Source organism: Aotus nancymaae, unplaced genomic scaffold, assembly GCF_030222135.1.
Source record: "Aotus nancymaae isolate 86718 unplaced genomic scaffold, 86718_ANA_hifiasm-v0.15.2.pri h1tg000059l, whole genome shotgun sequence".
NCBI classification, from domain to species: Eukaryota; Metazoa; Chordata; class Mammalia; order Primates; family Aotidae; genus Aotus; species Aotus nancymaae.
Window position 1 is genome coordinate 14,348,696 of NW_026988473.1, and position 14,527 is coordinate 14,363,222.

Sequence of the window (14,527 nt, forward strand, 5' to 3'; positions counted from 1 at the left end):
TTAGTAGAGATGAGGTTTTGCCATGTTCGCCAGGCTGGTCTCGAACTCCTGGCCTCAAGTGATCCACCTGCCTGGGCCTCCCAAAGTGCTGGGATTATAGGCATGAGCCACCATACCCAGCCAGAAACTATTTAAAAACAGACTTTTGTGGGCCTGGTACAGGAAAGCTTAGGTGAGTAAATACAGCAAAACAAGACGTAATATTTTTGTGGGATACCTTGATAGCTATTGCCTACTGTAGTTACTGGTATGTCTTATCTCCTTAGAACCATTTTTTTTCTTTTGGTTTGTGATTTTGAAATTTGTTTTACTTGTGTAAATTGGTTTTGAGTTTGGTTTTCAACACATTTTATTTAAATGGAATTTATATATTAGGCTTCAATAGTTATTAGTTTGAGGGATAGTCTTGAACTTTGTGCCAGGTACTTTCTGGCTCAAATTACTGTGAATCAGGCCTAGGGTAGCTGAAGTTCTAGATTATTACTGTGAAATCAAATGCTGTTTTTGTTAATGTTCATTTGTCTGGTATAAGTTTGCTCTGGGCTAAGCCAGATCTATGGAAAGACTTAACTCTGTTCTAGGAAGCTTCCAACTTAGAAAAAAAAATTTTTTTTTCTAATTCTGACTGTTCCACTTCTTTGAAAAAACCAGATAAACAGATCAGACTTGTAAATGATCTGTTTTCTTAAGATAACTTCTAACAGAATGAGTCTCCAGGGAACTGAGTGTCAACACACATTTAGCTGGGAGTGGCAGTTCATCTCCTTAAATGTAATTTAATATCACAGTTTTCTACACACAGCATTTTTGGGGACATACTTGGAGATTGAACTTATACTTCTTTTAGCTTTATTTTTATAATTTTGTGTCTGAGATATTTCTAGTATAATTGTGTAGAGAAGCTGAACTTTGGAAAACATTGAAATCTTGATAGAAAAAAATACTAAATATGGCCAGGCACAGTGGCTCATGACTGTAATCCCAGCATTTTGGGAGGCCAAGGCGGGTGGATCACTTGCGGTCGGGAGTTCGAGACCAGCCTGGCCAACATGGTGAAACCCCGTCTGTACTAAAAATAAAAAAAAATTAGCCGGGCATGGTGGCGGGCACCTGTAATCTCAAATACTCGGGAGACTGAGGCAGGAGAATCGCTTGAACTCAGGAGGTGGAGGTTGCAGTGAGCCGAGATCGCTGCACCGTGCTCCAGCCTGGGCAACAAGAGTAAAACTGTCTCAAAAAAAGAAAAGAAAAGAAAAATACTAAATATAACTTATAGAGTATTGTGGTCTGGAAAGAAATAGCAACATATATAGGTCATAGAAACTTCAGTTGAGTTTATATTGATGTAATCGCTTTTATGAAGAGGGAGGGGGAAGATTAAGACTTGAATATATTTATTTTACAAGACAGTGTCACTAAAAGAGTTTTATATATGTGTGTGTGTGTGTGTGTGTGTGTGTGTGTATATACACATTTTTTTTTTTTTTTGAGACAAAGTCTCGCTCTGTTGCCCAGGTTGGAGCACAGTTGACTGAGCTCAGCTTACTGCAGCCTCTGCCTCGTGGGTTCAAGTGATGCTTCTGCCTCAGCCTCCCAAGTAGATGGGATTACAGATGCCTGTCACTGTGCCCAACTAATTTTTGTATTTTTCTTTTGAGATGGAGTCTCATTCTGTCGCTCAGGCTGGAATATAGTGGCATGATCTCTGCTCACTTTTAACTTCTGCCTCCAGGGTTCAAGCAGTTCTCCTGCCTCAACCTCCCGAGTAGCTGGGACTACAGGCACACGCCGTCACGCCCAGCTTTTTGTGTTTTAGTAGAGACGGGGTTTCACCTTGTTGCCCAGGCTGGTTGAGAACTCCTGAGCTCAGGCAATCTGCCTGTCTCGGCCTCCCACAGTGCTGGCATTACAGGTGTGAGTCACAGTGCTTGGCCTAATATTTTTTAGAAATGAATACTGTATGGTACTATTTCTTGAAAGTAGCTTGCCGAAAGAATAAGATCAGCTTTCTGAATTGCCAGATCCAGAACATTAAAATAAAATTAAAAAAAAATACTGTGACCGAAAAAAAAGCTTTCTGGATCCACCCCCAGGAATCCTAGTGGGTTCCCATGGTAACAAGCTCTTTGCTTACAACTTGTCACTGTGTAACTGTCACTGGGGTTCAAAGAAAAGCCAGTATAGCAAGAACTGTGTGGCATTAACAACTCCTTAATAAAATGCTGTTGCACATTTGCAATGAGCCAGAAATAGAAAAGAAAGTTTTAAGGTTTTAATTTCTGTGTTCCGTTAATTAGAAGCTTTAAAAAGCTGCTTAATTATGGTAAGGTGCAGCAGTGGGAAGGTGGTGGGTGGCCCCTGCAGTCATAGGAGGGAGAGAAAGTAAGCCATAGGCTCATGATGTTAGAAACTTCACAGATTTTTTTCTTCTTTAATCTTATCATTTTGAAAATTAGAGACATGAAATGCCTTACTTAAGTTCACATAGAGATAGAAGCAGGAATTTTCCCAGCACTGTTCTGTTGTCTCTACCCACACATTGGATGTTACCTTTCCTCTGCTTTTCATAGTGAAATAGGTTTCTGAGGTTAGCAAAAGATCTTCAGAAAAGTTATGCAGAGAAACTTTGTATCCATCGAAGGAATCCCTTTTACAGCATCCTGGGAAGGCAGGCTCTGCCTCTTTCCTAGGGTGGAGGTTACTTGTCTAATTGACAAAGCCTCTCTACTGGAGTTCAAAGGGAAGAAAGTTTTACATGGATTTCCCATTTTAAAGCTGTATACTGTTTTTCTCTCATCATAAAAGAGCAGTTATAGGCCAGGCGTGGTGGCTCACGCTTGTAATCCCAGCACTTTGGGAGGCCGAGGTGGGTGGATCACCTGTAGTCAGGAGTTTGACGCCAAGCTGGCCAGCGGGGCGAAATCTCGTCTCTACTAAAAATACAAAAAATTAGCTGGGCATGGTGGCGCGTGCCTGTAATCCCAGCTACTCAGGAGGCTGAGGCAGGAGAATTGCCTGAACCCAGGAGGCGGAGGTTGCGGTGAGCCGAGCACGCCATTGCACTCCAGCCTGGGTAACAAGAGCAAAACTCCGTCTCAAAAAAAAAAAATTAGCCGGGCCTGGTAGTAGGTGCCTGTAATCCCAGCTACTCAGGTGGCTGAAGTAGAAGAATCGCTTGAACCCGGGAAGTGGAGGTTCCAATGAGTCGAGATTGTACCACTGCACTCCAGCCTGGGCGACTCCATCAAAAAAAAGCAATTGTAAATCGGAATAATTCCTGAATGTTTTTCAGTAACCTGTTTTTATCTCCATTTAAGTCATGCTTGACAGTTAGTATAAGACAGATAATTCTTTAAAGGAATTATGTCATGCCTAAACCTTAGAACTTTGAAAAGATAATGCCATATTTGGAACAAGCTACTCCTTTAACAGGTGGGAGGGAAAAGATGATGATAAATGCTATATTGAGTTTAAAGTACTTCATGATGTGCTTAACAAAATGAGATGATTTTGAGCTAAAGAATATTAAAACAGGCCTCAAAAATATTTCTAAGGGAAAATCAGAAGCCAAATAGGAAAGTTGTGTTTTTGTGGTGCATTTTGCAAATGCTTTTGTCATTGTTTGTAGAGTAGGTACATCTATACAAAAGTGAACTTGGGGTTCAAAACTAATAATATTTTGGGTTTTATTTTATTTTTTATTTTATTTATTTATTTATTTTTTGAGACGGAGTTTCTCTCGTGTTACCCAGGCTGGAGTGCAATGGCGCGATCTCGCCTCACCGCAACCTCCACCTCCCGGGTTCAGGCAATTCCCCTGCCTCAGCATCCTGAGTAGCTGGGATTACAGGCACACGCCACCATGCCCAGCTAATTTTTTGTATTAGTAGAGACGGGGTTTCACCATGTTGACCAGGATGGTCTCGATCTCTTGACCTCGTGATCCACCCTCCTCGGCCTCCCAAAGTGCTGGGATTACAGGCTTGAGCCACCGTGCCCAGCCTTATTTTTTATTTTCGGAGACTGAGTCTCACTCTGTCACCCAGGCTGGAGTGTAGTGGTGTGATCTAAGCTCACTGCAGCCTCCGCCTCCCGGGTTCAAGCGATTCTCCTGCCTCAGCCTCTTGAGTAGCTGGCACTACAGGCACTTGCCACCACACCTGGCTTAAAAAAAAAAAAATTTTTTTTTTTTTTTTTTTTTTTGAGACAGTCTTGGTTTGTCTAGGCTGGAGTACAGTGGTGCGATCTTGGCTCACTGCAACCTCCGCCTCCTGGGTTCAAGCGATTCTCCTGCCAAAGCCTCCTGAGTAGCTGGGATTACAGCTTCGTGCCACCATGCCTGGCTAATTTTTTTTTTTGTATTTTTAGTAGAGATTGGGTTTCACCATCTTGGTCATGCTGATCTCGAACTCCTGACCCTGTGATCCGCCCGCCTTGGCCTCCCAAAGTGCTGGGATTATAGGTGTGAGCCACCATGCCAGGCCTGTTTGTTTTTCTTTGAGACAGAGTCTTGCTGTGTCGCTTAGGCTGGAGTGCAGTGGCGAGATCTCGGCTCACTGCAACCTCCACCTCCTGGTTCAAGTGATTCTCATGCCTCAGCCTCCCAAGTATCTCGGATTACAGGCATCTACCACCATGCCTGGGTAATTTTTGTAGTTTTAGTAGAGATGTGGTTTCGCCATCTTGGCCAGGCTGGTCTTGAACTCCTGACCTCAGGTTATCCATCTGCCTCAGCCTCCTAAAGTGTTGGGATTATAGGCATGAGCCACCACACTGGGCTGTTTGTTTTGAGACAGGGTCTTAGCTGTCCAGGCTGGAGTGCAGTGGCATGATCATGGTTCACTGTAGCCTTGACCTCCTGGGCTCAAGTGATCCTCCCTTCTCAACCTCTCAAGTAGCTGGGACTACAGGCACATGCCACCATGACTGGCTGATTTTTTCTATTTTTGTAGAGACAGGGTCCCCGTTTATTGCCCAGGCTGGTCTTAAACTTCCAAGTGATCTGCTTTGGCCTCCCGAAGTGCTGGGATTATAGGCATGAACCACTGTACCAGCTTTCTTAAAGTCTCTCTCCCAGTTTCCATGTCTGACAGCCATCCTTCTGTCTCTGATATTGCTTCTTTTTTTTTTTTTGAGCTAGAGTCTAGCTGTGTTGCCCAGGCTGGAGTGCAGTGGCTTCATCTCGACTCACTGCAATCTCCACCTCCCGGGTTCAGGGGATTCTCCTGCCTCAGCCTCCCAAGTAGCTGGGATTACAGGCACCCATCACCATGCCCAGCTAACTTTTGTATTTTTAGTAGAGACAGGGTTTCACCATGTTGCCCAGGTTGGTCTCGGACTCCTGACCTCATGATTCACCTGCCTTGGCCTCCCAAAGTGCTGGGATTACAAGGGTGAGCCGTTGTACTTGGCCTCAATCTTGTTTTTTAAGCCTCCATTTACAGGTTAATTCACAGTGGGAGAGAGCCATGTTCAGAATTTTTTTCTGATAGCCTGAATTTTCTTCTTATCTTTCATGTCTTTGATTCTATTTATGTTCTTTGTATCTCTTCTTTCTTGAGCTTGCATCTTCTGCATAGCTGACTCTATTATATCATCTTCGGGGCTGCCGAATAAAATGTGGAAGATTTTAAAGTTAAGGTTCCCAGAATAATGTTGTCGCCCACATTGCACATATGTCACATTTTGAGTTTACTAGTTAGGCCTCTAAATATGCACTTTATATACAATATGTGCAGTGTGATGACTTAGGTTGCTATGAGAACCTAAAAATTTTAGGCTTAAATGGTTCGGTAACAGACACTTTAAAATTGTCTTAGATGAAGGCTCATTTTTTCTTTTATTTTATACACTCTTTACAAACTGAGGCATAAGGCAGTAGCTGTACTCATATAGTACCTCTCCTGCTGACAAGATGGGTGGCTTCTTTGTTTGCTTACCCATTATCAGTCCCCTTTATTTCAATCTTTCATACTCTGCTGTTGTTTCCCTGCCCAGGTATTTGTCTCTCCTCCTCTCTATTTTTTTTTTTAATTTGAGACAGAGTCTTGCCCTGTTGCCCAGGCTGGAGAGCAGTGGCGTGATCTTGCCTTACTCTACTTCCCTGGTTTAAACAGTTCTCTTGCCTTAGCCTCCCAAGTAGCTGGAATTACAGGTGCCCACCACCACACCTAGCTAATTTTTTTTCCCCCAAGACAGAGTCTCGCTCTGTTGCCCAGGCTGTAGTGCAGTGATGAGATCTTGGCTCACTGCAACCTCTGCCTCCTGGGTTCAAGTGATTCTTCTGCCTCAGCCTTCTGAGTAGCTGAGGCTGCAGGTGTGCACCACCATGCCCAGCTAATTTTTGTATTTTTAGTAGAGGCAGGGTTTCGCCATGTTAGCTAGGCTGCTATTGAACTCCTGGCCTCATGTGCTCTGACTGCCTCGGTTTACCAAAGTGCTGGGATTACAGGTGTGAGCCAGCACACCTGGCCACTAATTTTTATATTTTTAGTAGAGACAGGATTTCCCCATGTTACCTGGGGTGGTTTCGAACTCCTCACCTCAAGTGATCTACCCACCTCAGCCTCCCAAAGTGCTGGGATTACAGGCGTGAGCCACCGTGCCTGGCCTTGTTTCCTACTTTCTTTGCTACAAGGTAGGATTAGAAGTAGAAACTGGAGCCAGGTGTGCTGGCTCATGCCTGTAATCCCAGCACTTTGGGAGGCTGAGGCGGGCAGATCCCGAGGTCAGGAGATTGAGACCATCCTGGCCAACGTGGTAAAACCCCGTCTCTACTAAAATACAAAAAATTAGCCAGGCATGGTGGTGTGCACCTGTAGTCCTAGCTTCTTGGGAGGCTGAGGCAGGGGAATCACTTGAACCTGAGCAGCAGAGGTTGCAGTGAGCTGAGATTAAGCCACTGCACTGCAGCCTGGTAACAGAGCGCGACTACATCTCAAAAAAAAAAAAAAAAAAAAAAGTAGAAATTGGAATCGGGAGCTATAGTCCCAGCTACCCGGGAGGCTGAGGTGGGAAAATTGTTTGAACCTGGGAGGCAGAGGTTGCAGTGAGCCAAGATTGTACCACTGCACTCCAGCCTGAGCTATAGAGTGAGACTCTGTCTCAAATAATAATAATAATAAATTGGATGAGGTGACCTGCATCTGTACTCAGTCCCAGCTACTTGTGAGTCTGAGGTGAGAGGATCACTCAGGCTCAGGAAGTCAAGGCTGTAGTGGCTGTAGTGAGCTGTGAACCTGCCATTGGACTCTAGCCTGGGTAACAGATATGAAAGTAAAAGCTGGAAGCTTTACCTTTTTTTTTTTTTTTTTCCCCCGAGGCAAAAATCTCATTGTGTTGCATTGGCTGGAGAGCAGTGGTGTGATCATAGTTCACTGCAGCTTTGAACTCTTGGGCTCAAAATGATCCTCCTGCCTCAGCCTCCTGAGTAGGTGGGACCACAGGCACATACCATCATGCCTGGCTAATTTTTGTGAGGTTTTTTTTTGTGGGGGGAGGGTGGAGATGGAGTCTTGCTGTATTGCTCAGACTGGTCTCAAACTCCTGGCTTTAAGTGATCCCCTTGCCTTGACCTCCCTATTTTTATTTTTTTAAGAGGCAGAATCTTGCTGTTTCCAGGCTGGAGTGCAGTGGCACAATCATAGCTGACTGCAGCCTCAAACTCCTGGCCTCAGTGAACAATCCTCCCACTTCAGCCTTCCAAAGTGCTTGTATTACAAGTGTGAGCCACCGTGCCTGACCAGACTTTTAACTTTTTTTTAAAAAAAGTGAACTTGGCCAGGCGTGGTGTCTCACACCTGTAATCCCAGCACTTAGGGAGGCCAAGGTGGGCGGATCACATGAGATCAGGAGTTTGAGACCAGCCTGGCTAACATGGTGCAAGCCTGTCTCTACCAAAAAATAGAAAAAAATTTGCTGAGCATGGTGGTGCGTGCCTGTGGTCCCGGATACTTCGGAGACTGAGGCAGGAGAACCGCTCGAAACTGGGAGGCGGGGGTTGCAGTGAGCCAAGATCACGCCATGCCTGGGCGACAGAGCGAGACTCCGTCTCAAAAAAATAAATAAAAATAAAAAGGTAAACCTGGGATAAGAGAGGAACTCTCTAGTGGGATATTCCCCAGCACACCTAAGGCGTTCCACTGTCATGTGAGCCCCCTGATGAACCATAGTGGTAACTCATAAGCTAAAATTTACTTTAAAACTTAAAAAAACAGATTTGTGAAGTTAATCATTCTGTTACCTAAAAACAATTCAGCTTCAGTCTGAATCCGAATACGTTATTTTGAATAATTTCTTGACCAAGGAGAATTGTTTATTCCTTATTTATTATTTATGATGGAGTTTTGCTCTTGTTGCCCCTGCTGGAGTGCAATGGCGTGATCTCAGCTCATTGCAACCTCCACCTCCCGGGTTCAAGCGATTCTCCTGCCTTCAAGTGACTCCCAAGTAGCTGAGATTACAGAGATGCACCACTATATGCAGCTAATTTTGCATTTTTAGTAGAGACGGGTTTCTCCGTGTTGGTCAGGCTGGTCTCGAACTCCCAACCTCAGGTAATTCACCTGCCTTGGCCTCCCAAAATGCTGGGATTACAGGCGTGAGCCACCATGCTCAGCTGAGACTTGTTTATTCTTCACTGACAGGGTTAGTCATGATGATTAAAAAAGAAGGTAATCACCTTCTCTTTTGGACCAGGATAAAAGAGGAGATGACACAGCGTTAGAGCTGGAACAACTATTTATTGTTTAGTCTTGAGTCCTTTAACCAAAAATCTGGTAAAAGTCGTGAACTCACTTCTTTATAAATGCATGTATAGGTAAAATTTTACACAAAAGGAAGTTTTTTGAATTCATGAAATGTCAGTGGGCCATAGATAGTCCATTCTCATATTTCTCTCAAAACAAGAGAGGAGAAATGACTTGTCAAAGGTCATACATTAGGTGTTTATAGTCATTTTGATTTTGAGATTTTTTTTTTTTTTTTTTTTTTTTTTTTTTTTTGAGACGGAGTTTCGCTCTTGATACCCAGGCTGGAGCGCAATGGCGCGATCTCGGCTCACCGCAATCTCCGCCTCCTGGGTTCAGGCAATTCTCCTGCCTCAGCCTCCTGAGTAGCTGGGATTACAGACACGCGCCACCGTGCCCAGCTAATTTTTTGTATTAGTAGAGACGGGGTTTCACCATGTTGACCAGGATGGTCTCGATCTCTTGACCTCGTGATCCACCCTCCTCGGCCTCCCAAAGTGCTGGGATTACAGGCTTGAGCCACCGCGCCCGGCCTGATTTTGAGATTATACTTGAAGCAATCCCTATTTGTGTATACAACTGTGGTGTATTGCTTTGTGGTTTTTTTTGTTGGGAGTGGGGTGGGTAAAGGATGGAGTTTCACTCTTGTCGCCCAGGCTGGAGTGCAATGGCGCGATCTTGGCTCACCGCAGCCACCCGGGTTCAAGTGATTCTCCTGACTCAGCCTCCTGAGTAGCTGGGATTACAGGCACACACCACCATGCCCTGCTACTTTTTATACTTTTTGGTAGAAATGGGGTTTCACCATGTTAGCCAGGCTGGTCTCGAACTCCTCACCTGAGGTAATCCACCCACCTCAACCTCCCAAAGTGCTGGGATTACAGGAGTGAGCCACTACACCTCGCCTGCTTTGTGTTCTTTATTTTTACCTAGTTGCCTTCACACAAGTAATCTTAGTAAAGTACATACAAGTAATTAAAGCTGTGATCTTAAACACAAACATATTACTCCATGGTAAACTACTCTTTGGGAAATCAAAGTTGCTATAATAGGACTGTTCAGATTCTTAAAAAATTAAATACATAAGACACTATATACAATGAAGAGGCTTTTTTTTTTTTAAGTTTTGTAGAGACAGGGTCTCACTATGTTGCCCAGGGTGTTCTTGAACTCCTGGCCTCAAGTGATCCTCTCCCTTGGCCTCTCAAAGTGCTGGGGATAACAGGGGTGAAACACTGCATCTGGCCCAGTTAAGAGCCTTTTAGTTACTTATTTTTAAAAGTTTTTTCAGACAGGATTTCACTTTGTCACCCAGGCTGGAGTGCGGTGGCACGATCATGGCTCACTGCAGCCTTGACGTCCTGGGCTCAGGGAATCCTCCCACCTTGGCCCCCTGAGTAGCTGGGAGTACAGGCATGTGCCACCATGTCCAGCTAATTTTTGCTACTTGGGTACAGATGAGGTCTCCTTATGTTGAGGCTTTTAATAACATGTTGAATATTTGCATGTCTGTTTTATGGGGCATGAATGTGCCTCCACTGCTGGCATCTGGCTATGTACTCTATGATGGATAGGAACTAGGCAGTGCTTTTTTCTTTGAAGCTCTTGTTTGTTTGTTTGTTTGTGAGTTGGAGTTTTGCTCTTGTCACCCAGGCTGGAGTGCAATGTCGTGATCTCAGCTCACTGCAACCTGTGTCACGGGTTCAAGTGATTCTCCTGCTTCAGCCTCCCAAGTAGCTGGGCTTACAGGCACCTGCCACCATGCCCAGCTAATATTTATATTTTTAGTAGAGACAGGGTTTCACCATGTTTGCCAGGCTGGTCTCGAACTCCTGACCTCAGGTGATTCACCTGCCTCGGCCTCCCAAAGTGCTGAAATTACAGGCATGAGTCACCATACCTGCCGGCCTAGAACTCTTTTTGATGATTGGCTAACTTAGCAGTGTTTTATAATCAAGGATCTCATAGTTATCAGCATAAACATTTCTAGTTTCCACCATTTTGTTTCCCTGTGGCAGGTTTTTTTTTTTCCTTAATAGTGATTTAAAATTTATTCAGCAGCAAGGCAGAAATGTCTCATATGGAAGAACGTTTTCCTGAAATGTTGTGTGAGAAATGTTGCAGTGGATGCTGAGTTATGGTCTGAATTTATTTTTATCTTTCTTTCGAATATGTTTTCTCTAAAGTAGGCAAAAGCTATACTTTTGCTTCCATAAGCAGTGTGGTATTAATCTCATACTATGAAACATTTTAGGTTGAAACTACACACTCAGAATTTCAGAAACAGAGGGACCTTAGAAATCATGTAGTTCAAATTCTTTACTCCTTCACATTTAAGATATCTCAGGTACCCTTAATGAGAGTTCTGGTAGATGGGATAAGTGAGAACGTCTAGGTCAGTCTGTCTGTTCTCAGTCTCTCTTCTCTCTTCCTTTTTTGTTTGTTTGTGGATAGAGATGGGGTCTCACCATGTTGCCCAGGCTGGTCTCAAACTCCTGGGCTCAAGTAATCCACCCACCTCGGCCTCCCAAAGTGCTGAGATTACAGATATGAGCTACCATGCTCAGCCTGTCTTCTCTAAAAGGGGATAGCATTTATAGTTTGTACACTACACTTCAGTGCAGTAAGTCATGTACTGTCTGCCTTTATTATTAATATCTCATGTTAATCTCATCTAGGAACTAGATTGGAGGTCAGTGATAGTATGGTTTTCATTTGTGCTGTAGCCCCTATGATACTGAATAAATATGTAACCAGGCTGGGTGTGGTGACTCATGCCAGTAATCCCAGCACTTTGGTAAGCCGAGGTAGGGATCACTTGAGCCCAGTAGTTGGAGACCCGCCTGGGCAACATGGTGAAGCCCCACCTCTATAAGGGGGGGAAATGTACATAGACGGTGTGCACTTAGTACTTCACTAAGGGCTGAAGAATAGAATCATTTGAACTGTCAGCCATGCATTTCTTATTGTTGGAAAAGTTCACTCTGGTCAGCAGTTAAGCTTTTCACATACTTCACATTGAAATGAATCTGAATGAATCGTTCTAAGTAAAATAATTTTTGGAGCACAAATATTTGGCTTCTGATTATATAAGCTATCATCCTGAGACATACATTTTTAAAATTAGAGTTTAACTTGTATCAACCAGAAAAAAAAGCTCAAAACATTCACAGTTGGAATGAGACCTTCATTCTGAAAGCAGCAAGGAGCTAGTGAAGGTTAATATTGTTCACACGAATGGAGAATCACCTTGTTTGCATGTTAAATTTTAGGATTTAAATGATAAATTGAGCCTCACCACTACTGCTGATCCAGTAAGAATCTGAGCTAGTAAAGGTTTTCAAATGCCTTTTCCCTTTCTCATGGCTGAGGGATTCTTGGTGTCAGTGACTGAAATTATTTGGAAGTTACTTGACTGAAATAGAATCTCTCAAACCTTACTTCAAGTACCAGCCTATGTGTTTCTGTTTTTTGTCTGGAGCATGTGAACAGAATGCATGGGTGTGAGATAATTGGTCTTTCACTAATGGCCCCCTTTCAGCAACCATGTATGGGTAAAGCTGTTCAGTTCCCTGCTCCTCCCTCTCTGAGCATGGAGCAGAATCTGTTCTGCTGAAGCTGCTGTTCCACTTTTCAGCTTTCTATATTTGTACAGCAACAGCAGGAGCAGCCCACTAGCTAGGCCGTGTGGCCGCCCTTTGGCACCCACACTGGCTCAGACCTGCTCAGGACTCAGCCAGGGTGTGCAGTTTGTGTTCTTACATCCGTCCATCTGTGTGTTTGTGTACGTTTCTGTGGAGGAGAGGTTTTCAAGTGAAAGAGGTGACTTGTTTGTCTTTGTTGTTTTGCTGTGTTTAGGTTTGTCAATTGTAAATTGTAGAGAATATTTCAGGATGTTAGGGATGGGGCGAGGAGACAAGATTTGTTATTTAACAAAATACCATCTAGAGGGTGTAAAACAGGGAAATGTGGCATGAGAAATGGTCTTTGGGTTCCCTTAGAAACATCTGATTGAAGTAGTAGTGGTTTTTTTTTTCTTTGTTTTGTTACAGGTCACAAAGATCAGCTCTTAGGAGTGGAATTGAATTATTTTCCTGGCACGCAAATTTTGCGACATATAATTTGAGTATAAAAAGATGAGGCACCTCCACTCCTTTAAGAAATGATTCAGTGCACATCTTGGAAGAGAGTGCAGTAGGGGTTAAATGTGTTGACTTTGCTGTCTGCCAGGAAAGGAGCTGTGGGGAATGCCCTGTTGCTTTGGGCTGCACAGCAACCTGTGCTGTTTGTGCCGTTTGAGTGCTTTGTAACGTTTGGCCTTCCAGAGGCCTCATAATGCCTTTTCGTGTCATGTCTATTTAAGGAATAGCAGAAGACATGACATGAAGATAAATTTCAGGTTATTTTCAGAAGATACTGGGTTTATTACTGTATTTTAAAAGGACACTTTCTTGGTTTGTTATGAGATATTCTAATTAAACAGAGATGAATTCCTCACTCCTAGTCAGTTTAAGTCTACATTCAAGTTTGCTGCTTTGTTTTACAGTTTCCTTTTACTCCCCTCCCCCATCTGCTTGTGAGTCATAAGCATGCAGTATTGGGAATAGAACTTGTCAGCTGAGTGGGGATGAGACAGTTCTCTGCACATACTATTTGTGCTGTTTGTGTGTGTGTGGTTGTTTGTTTGTTTGTTTGTTTTGAGACAGAGTTTTGCACTGATACCCAGGTTGGAGTTCAGTGGCCCGATCTCGGCTCACTGCAACCTCCACCTCCTGGGTTCGAGTGATTCTCCTGCCTCAGCCTTCCAAGTAGCTGGGACTACATGTGCGTGCCACCCCACCCAGCTAATTTTTTGTATTTTTAGTAGACATGGGGTTTCACCATGTTAGCCAGGATGGTCTCGATCTCCTGACCTTGTGATCTGTCCGCCTTGGCCTCCCAAAGTGTTGGGATTTCAGGCGTGAGCCATCATGCCCAGCCCGCACATACTATTTGTAACTGTAGTCAACGAGGAGAGGAAAGGACTTGATTTAAATGCTGGAGAAACACCTTGATTGAGGCAGCGTCTTCCTGTGGCTGTGTGGTATGGATGCAGAGTTCTGTGTGACTGTACAGTGATGTATTCTGGCCCTGAATCACTTAGGAATTTGTTCTGTACCTTGTCCATTGTACGTTTTGGATGCTTGTTTATTTAGGGTCTAGAACCTGGTGTTTAGCTTCTCCTGGATCCTGTATATTTAATGACTTTCTAAAATTCTTTTGAGTGTGGCATTATATCTGCTTCATCTTCTCCTTGGCTATTCTTAGTGCCCATCTTATTTTACTGTCCTAACGTTTTCCCATTTATACTATGAATCATTGTGCACCCTACATGGAGCCTGTCATTGGAGATTAAAATCAGTGGCAGCTCTTTGATTTTACAGCTTAGCTTCAGTAAGTAACACTGTGGTTAGCACACCTATATTCTAGCTTTCTTTTTGTTCTTGGCCTTTTGTAAAAAGTTTGTAACTTCCCTGGTCTCATTTTATTAGTTTATATTTTTCCAGTGTGTCCAATTTGAAAGCTTCACAAAAAAAATTTTTTTTTGGTTTGATGAATAAATGTTTATATATAAATACTCTCAGAACAAGTGGGTTCAGTAATCCATAATGAAGATATACTAGACTCTGTAACAGGCTCAGTTTTAGGTGCAAGATCTGTCAGCTTGTTACTGCCTTCTTACCTACTCCCTTCCCCCTCCTGTTAGGAAATATTTTGGTATAATCTGAGGTATCCTTTTT

At 43.5% G+C, this 14,527-nt stretch overlaps 1 protein-coding gene across 2 annotated transcripts in view; it reads left to right on the plus strand.

The window, feature by feature from the left end:
• The window catches only part of CELF1 (CUGBP Elav-like family member 1), a 94,229-nt gene that overhangs the window by 20,759 nt on the left and 58,943 nt on the right, over positions 1–14,527 (plus strand). The window contains exon 1 of one of the 2 annotated variants that reach the window (XM_012452567.3): positions 11,801–12,569. The exons of the other annotated variant lie outside the window; for it this stretch is intronic. The gene's annotated coding sequence lies outside the window, so the exon portion shown is untranslated. Of the gene's footprint in view, positions 1–11,800; positions 12,570–14,527 lie in introns of those variants that run through there. 2 annotated transcript variants of the gene reach the window in all.